Below are 9,895 nucleotides of genomic sequence, written 5' to 3' on the forward strand. Positions count from 1 at the left end.
TTACTGTCCTCACTCTAAAGAATATTCTGGCTACACTTCTTTCAAGACAAATTCATTGGTAATCTGGCCACCCATGCTATATTTCACATTATTTCTCAAAACCATAATCCAACGCTTAGTGATAATATACACTTACTCAAATTTTTTAAAACTTTTAACCTTACCAAATATAGGTAAGACAACTAGAACGGTTGATGGGAATGAAACTGGTACATTTTAAAATTTCTCATAGTTAATAATATACTGTTACTTAATAATATACATATACTATTTAACCCACTACTCCACTTCCAAAAAGCTCTGGTGGCCTAGTGGTAAGAAGCTGCACTGCAATCTCAAAGGCACAAGGTTCAAATCCACCATGGACAATCTCCTCCCATTTGATTAACTGCCTTTGAAACCCTGCTGGTGTGTCAGTTTCGATTTGATGGTACATAACATGCAACAAAAACGTCCCTTCTAGGAATTTAATCAAGAAAATTGAAAAATTCTGCTTATAAAGAAACAAAAGTAAAACCAGTACATAAATGTGCATAGAGTTATAAGGCAAATTAGAGATTAGTAGAGACTAGGTGGGAGGGATATGAATGATTGCTAGTGGGACCCCTGTCCTATCTTGTGCCATCTTCATACTTCCTGACACATTAGAGTCCATTGCGGCAGTCATGGTGTCAATCCACGCAATCAAAGGTCTTCCTCTCCTTCATAGATCCTCTAACTTTCCAAGCATGATGGCCCTTTCCAAGAAATAGCCTCTCCTAGCTACAGGCCTGAAGAATGTGGTGAAGTGAAGCCCCATGATCCTAACCTCCAAAGAGCTTGCTGGCTGCACCCTCTCCAAGACATATTTGTTCTTCTGGCCATCCACAGGATGTTCAGTGCTCTTCTCCAACACTTCAGCTCAAAGGCATCAATTCTTCTTCTTCATCCTTATTCATTATCCAGGTCTCAGATGCATAGCAAGTAATCAGAAAGACCATGGCTTGAATCAAACACACCTTAGTCCTTAAACTAAAATCATTACTCCTCAATAACTTGGAGCGGTCCCTAACTGCAGACTTTTCCCAGTGCAATACATCTCCCGATTTCCCAAGGTATTAATTGCAGATCTAAGTAAGATGAAGTTGTTGACAGTTTCAATCCTTTCTCCAACCATCATGATATTGCCTATAGATCCAGTGGTAAGAATCTTTGTTTTCTCAAGACTGAGATGCAATCCATAGTGAAGGCTGCATTCTTTGATCATCTGCTACATGTACTTTGAGTCATCCTCACTTCCGGCAAGCAAGGTTATGTCATTTATATAAAACAGGTTATTGATGAGTCTCTCTCTCATTCTGATGCCACATTCCTCTTCATAGAGTCTAGCTTCTTGAATAATTTGTTTACCATACAGATTGAATAGGTATGAAGAGAGAATACAATCCTGCCACACTCTCTTAATTTTAAACCACTTGGACAAAGAGGCTGTCGTCAGAATAGAGCAGGGAAATACTGCATGGTTCAAAATTGGGAAAGGTGTATGCCAGGGATGTGTCCTATCTCCATACCTTTTCAACCTGTATGCAGAACAGATTATCGAAGAGGCTGGGCTCTATGAGGAGAAGTGTAGCATCAGGATTAGTGGAAGATCTATCAACAATCTGTGTTATGCAGATGGCACAACCCTGCTTGCTGAAACTGAGCAGGACCTTAAATGCTTGCTGCAGAGGGTCAAGGACTGCAGCCTTCAGTATGGATTGAGGCTCAATGTCAAGAAGACAAAGGTTCTCACCACTGGACCAACTGGCAGCATCAAGATGGATGGTGAAGAGATTGAGATTGTTAACAACTTTAGTCTGCTTGGCTCCACGGTCAACACTCTTGGCACCAGTAGCCAGGAAATCAAAAAACGTATTGCAATGGGAAAGTCTGCTGTTAGGGACCTCTCCAGGGTACTGAAGAGAAATGGTGTCACTCTAGAGACTAAGGTGTGTCTTATACAGGCTATGGTCTTTGCAATCACTTGTTATGCCTCAGAAAGTTAGACAATGACTAGGGAGGATAGAAGGAGAATTGATGCCTTTGAGCTGTGGTGCTGGAGAAGAGTATTGAATGTACCATGGCTGCCAAGAAAACAAACAGATACATCTTGGAGAGGGTTAAACCAGGCTGCTCCTTGGAGGCAAGGATTCTGGGGCTTCGTCTGATGTACTTTGGACATACTGTAAGGAGGCACAGGTCCTTGGAGAGGGACATCATGCTTGAGAGGGTGGAGGGACGGCATAGGAGGGGAAAACCCTCTATGAGGTAGATGGATTCAGTGACTGGGATAATCGGGATGGGTGTGTCAGATGCAGTGCGATTGGTACAGGACAGAGCATAATTTGGGGCTGTTGTACATAGGGTCGCTATGAGTCGCAAACGACTCGATGGCACATAACAACAACAAGTGTTCCCTTGCTCAATTCACATAAAAGCCTCCTGGTCTAGGTATAGGGTTTGCATGAGTACAATTAAGCACGCTGGGATTCTCATTCTTCCCAAAGTTATCCGTAACTTGTTATGATTCACACAGCAAATGCCTTTGTCTGGTTAATAAAGCACAAATAGAGCTAAATAGGTATTAAGGTTCTTTTTGGAGTGATGAAAAATTCTGTAATTAACACCACTGAATTTTACATGCAATAGTGGTTAAAATGGCAAATGTTATAGCATATATATTTAATCACATAAAAAAATAGTGGAAAAATTAAGAATCATCAGATGGACAACAGTTCAGTAGAGTCAGGCATGGAGGATAAGGGTAAGAACTGAGCAGAAAAGGTTGTTGTGGTTGTGGTGGTTGTTGTGGTTGATATGTGCCATCAAGTTGACCACGACTCATAGCCACCCTGTGGACAATAGTTCTAAACCCTGTCCTTTCCTAAGCCACTTTCACTGTCTCCAACACACCTACCCCCATTACCTCAATTATTGTGTCAATCAGTCTCATACAGGATCTTCCTCTCTTGTGCTGTCCCTCCATACTACCTAGCATGATGCCCTTCTCCAGGGATTGGGCCCTCCTGGCAACATGTAGAAAAAGTACACAGAAATTTGGGGGAGCAAGTGTAATTCTGTCTTATGATTGTAGCAGTAGCTAAGTACTCTGTTTACCAAAACCTTAAGAATTAAAAACCCCAAAGCACAAATTTTGAAATTAAAATGACAGCAGCAAAAAAAAAAAGAGTACAAACCCAAGATATTCCTCTTGAATAATCATAGTAATTACATGTTTATGTATCATGTTCACAAACTTTATTTCCTTTGCAAGTTTAACTGGCTGGGATCAGGGTGCATTCTGCAGGCCTGTCCGTGTGTCGCTTGAGGCCTCAGCTGACCTCAGACCTGTGACCTTGGCCTCATTAACTTAAACACATGGAGCTGTCAGGCAGTGTTTTCTGGACAACTCTGCCTCCCACTGTGAAAAGGATTATTTGATGTTCTTAAAGATTCCCCTTCACCTTTAACTGTACATACTAATTATCTTACCACGGGTGATGCTAATGGCAGCCATGCGTTTGCACTGCTTCATGAAAGTTCCCAGCCTGGACAAGTGCTTGGAAGATGCAGTCCCCAGACCAGCACTACAGTTCAGCTGTAACTGGGTACCCACCAGCAACTTGTGGTGGAGGCTCTGCAGTTGGCAGCGGCAGCTGCTTTCAGCTTCAAAGAGGACTCTTCCAATCGCACACCTACAAATGTTAGGGGGGATTAGAGGGTGAAATCTTTTTTCTCCTGATGCTGTTTTCCAACTGGTGTGAAAGGGAAAGACATACAGAAAGTATATTTGAGAGCAAATGCTATTATTGAAAAAGGCAAACACATTTCTTTAAAAGCCCAATTGCTTATCGAAAGAAGAGCACTGAGTCAAAGGACCATCATGTGAAATGTTGCACATCATCAACATGTTTCTTTTCAATTCAGTAATCACTAAGATATTTGGGGTTACATCTACCAGAAACCTCAGAGTAAATTCCAAGCCCAGATCTCATAACTGATTACTCAAACCTCAAGGTTCAAGTCCTAATTGTTGTCATAAACGCCATCAAATACTTGAGTCCATTGTTACAGTCAGTCATATTCTCAACTCTTTTGTTCAGGGTCTTCCTCTCCTGCATTGACCCTCCATCCTTCCAAACCTGGTGCTCTTCTCCATGGACTAGTCCTTCCTAACAACCTGCCCAAACTGTGTCAGAATTGTTGTTCTTAGGTGCTGTCGAGCCAAGTATGATTCACAGCCACTGCTATGAACAAAAGATCTGAACTCTGTCCTACCCCATGCCATCATCATCTCTGACACATTTGAGCTCATTACAGCACTCACTGGGTCAGTCCAACACTTCGAAGATCTTTTCCTTTGCTGACCCTGCACCTTTCCAAGCATGATGTGCATTTCCAAGGAATAGCCTCTCCTAGCAACATGTTCAAAGTATGTGAGTATGTTAGATAAAGCCTCACCATCCTTGCCTTCAAAAGGTGAGCAAAGCATTCATTTTTCAACAAGACTCGCCAACACAAAACCTTTGCCTTGGGGCTATAAAAAGCAGAATGATCAACTAAATTTTTAAAACCAAATAAACAAATGAAACTGGCAGCTCTTCTACTAACCTTTTTGTCAAAATAGGTCAGGTACAAATGAATGACTCTTTGATCTACTTCGCTAATAGCTGATGTGCTCTATAGTATCTAACACCCTCAACTGTCATTGATGATCTTGGACTCCTTCTGCTGCTTAGACGGATGTCGAAACTGGACTGTGGTGTCTAAGGGCGAAGCCAAGAAAGTTTCTCCCTGTGAAATCTCTGAAGCCCATAGAGAGACTGGGATACAGTGTGTCATCAATGAGTGTTTGAAGAATGGGAAGAAAGGAGGAGAGGAATGCAAGTAAGCAGGAGAGAGACAAGCTATGAGGAGAAACAAGAAAAAAGGAGGGAGAGAAAGAAAGAGAAAATGAAGAACGAAGGGAGGGAGAGAGGAGGGGAAAAGGCAGCAAAAAGGAGAGAAGGAGAAAAATGGGAGAAAAGAATGAATACAAATGAAAAATAAAGGGCAAACGGGGGGAGAGAAAGAGAGAGAGAGAAGGAGGTAGGAAATGAAAAAGAAAGGAAAGAACAAAGGAAGGAAATGTGGCCTAGGTAGAGGCAGTGAGGGCAGTTAGGGTGAGCAGATGAGGATTGTGGTGGAGACTGGGACAGCCATGGACCAGCTTGTTCATCTGATGGCGCTGTTCTGAAAGCACTCTGTGGTTGTGTGGCCAGGCTGCCGTCTCTGCAGTCACTCGCCACCCTTTGTCCCTCATATTGCAGCCCTGTAGATGTCAGAAGCCATTGTGTGGCTCCGCACAGGGCCAAGCGAGCAGATGAGGCAAGAAGAAGGAGGCTGAGCTGCTGGCTGCTGGCTGTGGGTATGCTCCCCGGCTCAGGCCTGGGTGCCAGAGCCAGAGAAGCAGGTCAGGGTGGCTAGGAGCGGCTGGCATTACAGGCCTCTCACATTCTTTCCCTTCCAATGGCCCAGGCCGGCATTGCTGGGGAAGCGGGAGGGGTCAGGCAGCCAGCAGCCGAGAGTGAGAACTTCCCCTTGCCAGAGCCAACTGCTGGCTGCCATCTGGGCAGGGGCAGTGCCAGTTTCCCAAATCTGCCTTCCCTTTGGAGAAGGGGGAGAAAACTCTGTGCTGAGAAGATAGCTTCTCCTTCCATCCCGAGGCTCTCTGCTAAAAACCCAACAAAACCAGCCTTTCAAAAAGAAAGGGATGAGAAATGCCACACGCTGGGCTGGTTCCAAACAAATTTGCTCCTTCTGGGTCTTTACATCCAAGGGAAAAAAACTCTTTATTCATCTTTAATATTCCTTGGCCTTTCGTTTTACTTAGCAATAACTAAATATGTTCGAATTACATTTTATTTTTTGCACAGATTAAAACCTGGTGCCTGTATTTTGGAGTCCCTGGGTGGTACGAACAGTTAAACCATTCAGCTGTTAAGTAAAAGGTCAGTGGTTTGAGTGCACTCACAAGCACCTTGGAAGAAAGGCCTGGTGATCTACTTCTGAAATTTCAGCCATTGCAAACTCTATGGAGCACAGCTTTGCACTCACGCATACGGGATCAGCGTGAGTCAGAGTCAGTTCCACGGCAACTGGTTACTAGCTATCCATGGATCTTGTATAACGGTCACACAGGGATCCCCCACCATACACTAGACATTCCCTGAGAGCTATGACTTAGCGCCCTCAATGCGCTCCTTCCCATTAATAAACCAGCATTTCACCTAAACTGGTCCTCAGTCAATGCTCTCTTGTGCGCTCATTCAGTCATAGAGCACTTACTGAGTACCTCTAAGCATCAGCACAGAGATATTGTTGAAGAGGTAAAAACCCAGCTCCTGTTCTCTACACTCAGCCCATCATATGGAAGCTCCGCTCTGATCTTCCCAGAGGCTGGCTGACAAGGACTGCCTTGCTGTGCATCTATCCCTGTGAGCATACTGTTAGAGGGGTGACCCCCAGACTGTATCTTATTTGCTCTAATCCCCTGATGGAAGCAGACAAAAGAGAATTTGCATTTAGGGAGCATATAATCAGGGAGATCTTCCACAAAACCAAAAAGCTAGCAAGCTTTATTCACGGGTAAGGGTCCATATAGTTAGTATTGCATACACTGTGAGTACTGACAGGTCAGAACATGTGTTTACTGGGAAAGACCTGTACACTCACTCTGGTGCATCCCGGCTGAATACAAATTCTGAATCTTTTTTTTTATTACTTCTTTATCTTTCAAACTCTTCTCTTTCTTGAGGCCATTGCTCTCATAGAAGCAGAATCATCACAACATCCCATCGCAATAAATACTCATTTAAAAAAATTCCAGGGTGGCAACATGAAGCTCCTCACTCACAATTTGCTGAGCTCGCACGTGCGGGGCGTGGGGCCCCTCAGCTTCCCCCTGGGGCTGCAGGCCACCGAGGTCTGTGTCAACCCGGTGGAGTTCAACCCCGACTTCGTAGCGCGGATGATACCCAAGTTGCATCTGATCAAGGTCCAAAGGGCCAACTGAGGGATATGAGCACGATGAGGCATTTTTAAGGAAGATGCACCACATGCTGCTGGAGGTGGACGTGTTGGAGGGCACCCTGCAGTGCCCAGAGTCCGGATGTCTCTTCCCCATCAGCCGCGGGATCCCCAACATGCTGCTAAATGACGGGGAAACTGAGACTTAGTCTTGCCGGGCCCCCTTTTCGTTGTAACTGTGTTTGTCCACCCTCTGTTAGTCTTGTCATGTCTTCAGCCCTGCACCCAGTGACACACCAAACGCATTGTTCTTGAGCTCCATAGTATATATATATGTGTGTGTATATATATATTTTTTTTTCTCATTAAAGGTTCAAAACAAACAAAATAAAATTCCAGATGGTCTGGGTACAAAGATAGAAAGATTGAGTGTTTCCTAAGGGCTCCAGCTTCACAGAGATCCTCACTACTGTCTTCAGTCTGGCTCGTGGGCCCATTCCGGTGTCCTGGATCTGAAGGAACTCCATCTATGCCTATTATTCATGTAACAAATGAATGAGAAAAGCTGAGCCCAAAAAAAGGTTGAAGAATGTCATTAGCTCCATCCTTCCCAGAAATACCTGCTTCTGTTGTCAAACAGCTCCTAAGCACTTTAAAAATATATCCACTCATTTCATCTTCACAAGCACCAAATGAGCTATAAGCTATGATTATCACCATTTTATAAACGGAGAAATCAAGGCACAAAAAGGCCGAGTCATATATGCAAAGGCAGAGCCAAGATTTGGATGAAATGAAGCAGCTTCAGGGCCTGTGCTCTTACCATTACACCATATGGCCCTTGCATCTGAACATGGTATGTGGCTCCAGTTAAAGAATTAGGTGCCTCATGACTTTCAAGCATTTGTCATGGACTTATTGTAGGCAGGGCACCTTACTGAGTTTCTCAAACCCTTGCTTGAAATCTCCCATCTGTTCTCTTGCCAAACACCTGGGTATTACTAGACTCTCTTCTTAGAGGTTCCTTAAGCCCTGCCATTCACTGAACCAAAATCAGTGAAACAAGTTGGCTTGTCGAAAATTCCTAAGCCATCTATTCATCACCAAAACCCATTTTCGAAGTGATTATCAAGGCAGAACCCTGTTGCTGGCCCTGGTTAAGAGATCACCCCGAAGGCGTTTCCTGCCCTCCAGAAGCCTACAGTTGAGGATGACAAGGCAGTTGCTGATGCACATATGGACACAACAAAGGACAGATGGTGAGTTCAGACAGAATCTGAAATGCTCTTAGGAACGCAGGGACTTTTGTGTGAGCACAGTCTGGAGGAGTTAGACCTACTCAACCTGCAAACACAAACTGAAGGAATAGGAGGGAGACTTAGGCGGCCATACAAGGTGGGAGAAGGTGAGAGTTGTTCTCTAAGCCCAAACTGGAAATACATAGTGGATATCCGAACTGGAAATCCATACATTGTCTCCTGCTTTGAAAGAGAAAATTTCAAGTTAAAGAAACTCTTGAATTCAGACATGAGCTGCTTCAAGAGGTGACATTGGGTAAAATCATGCACATTTCAGATAAGGGTTTCATACACGAACAGGCATACATACCACAATGTTCATTGTAATACTATACATAAAAGCCAAACAATGAAAACCGTCAAAATGTTCACCAACATATGAATAACTATTTTTATCAAATCAACTCTGAGTCACAGTGACCCCCAAAAAGGACAGAGTAGAGCTGTCCACATTTTTTTGTTCCTAAGCTGTAAGGTTTATATTGTTTTATATGGATATGGAAGTTGGACAATGGAAAAGAGAGATGGAAGAATTGATGCCTTTGGATGGTGGTGTTGGCAGAGTGTTAAGTACCTCATGGATTGCTAAAAGAACAACATACCTATCTTGGAGGTTAAACAACCAGAGTGCTACTTAGAGACAAGGATGGTAAAACTTCATCCAACACACTTGAGCCATGTTTCCAGAAGGTACTAATCCTTGGGAAAAGAGGGTCAGCAAAATTGAAGAAGACTCCCAACAAGATGGATTGAAACAGTAGCGAAATAGATTGAAACAATAATGGAGTTGTGCATAGAGAAAATGATGAGGATAGGATAGGACAAGGTTCCTATCTGTCGTTCGTGGGTTTAACATGCACGTCCAGTTGACTCGATGGCACCTAACAACTACACAGTCACCACAGGAGCATATTGTCAGGGCTTTTCTTTTGCAGAGCCACTGGAGGTTTTAACTGACAACCTCTGGGCAAACACTCCAGACTTACTTACTGCACTACCAATACTTAGTAACAGATAAATAAATTTCTAAAATGTGGCATATGTGTATAAATATTACTCAACTAAAAAGAGAAAGAATAGAGTTCCCATACTTGCCACAGCAAGGACGAAACCTGGTCACATTACACAGAGTGAAATAAGTCAGACACAAAGGAAGAAGACGTGTATGCATGATTCTGCATGAAGGAAACATCTACAATAGGCAAGTGTGTTTATTAGTGGTTGCCAAGGCAGGCGAGAGAGATGAGAAGAGGAAAACATGGAGTTAAGGGTGAGGAAAAAAATCAGAAAACAGATAATGCTGATGGTTGCACAACATGATGAAGAAAACTAATGTAGAAAGTGTTGAATTAAAAACATTTTTTCTTACTTTTTGTGGGAATATCAAAGGCTTGCCATAATAAAAAGAAGGCCTTTCTAAACACAGGCATGTGGCTGCTAATGAAACATGCTAAAAGAAGATTGGGATGCTTAAGTTTCATTATAACCAGGTCCCAACAACACCTAACTTTTAATAGAGCTGGAGGCATCACGTCATCCTCGCTTGCCTGTACCGCCTCATGTTGCTG

General features: G+C 43.3%; 1 pseudogene; it reads left to right on the top strand.

The window, feature by feature from the left end:
• The first annotated feature begins 6,898 nt into the window (after window positions 1–6,898).
• LOC102855783 lies at window positions 6,899–7,238 on the top strand (annotated as a pseudogene).
• Window positions 7,239–9,895: the final 2,657 nt, after the last annotated feature.

Source organism: Elephantulus edwardii, unplaced genomic scaffold (assembly GCF_000299155.1).
Source record: "Elephantulus edwardii isolate Elephantulus edwardi_28Jun2011 unplaced genomic scaffold, EleEdw1.0 scaffold00090, whole genome shotgun sequence".
NCBI classification, from domain to species: Eukaryota; Metazoa; Chordata; class Mammalia; order Macroscelidea; family Macroscelididae; genus Elephantulus; species Elephantulus edwardii.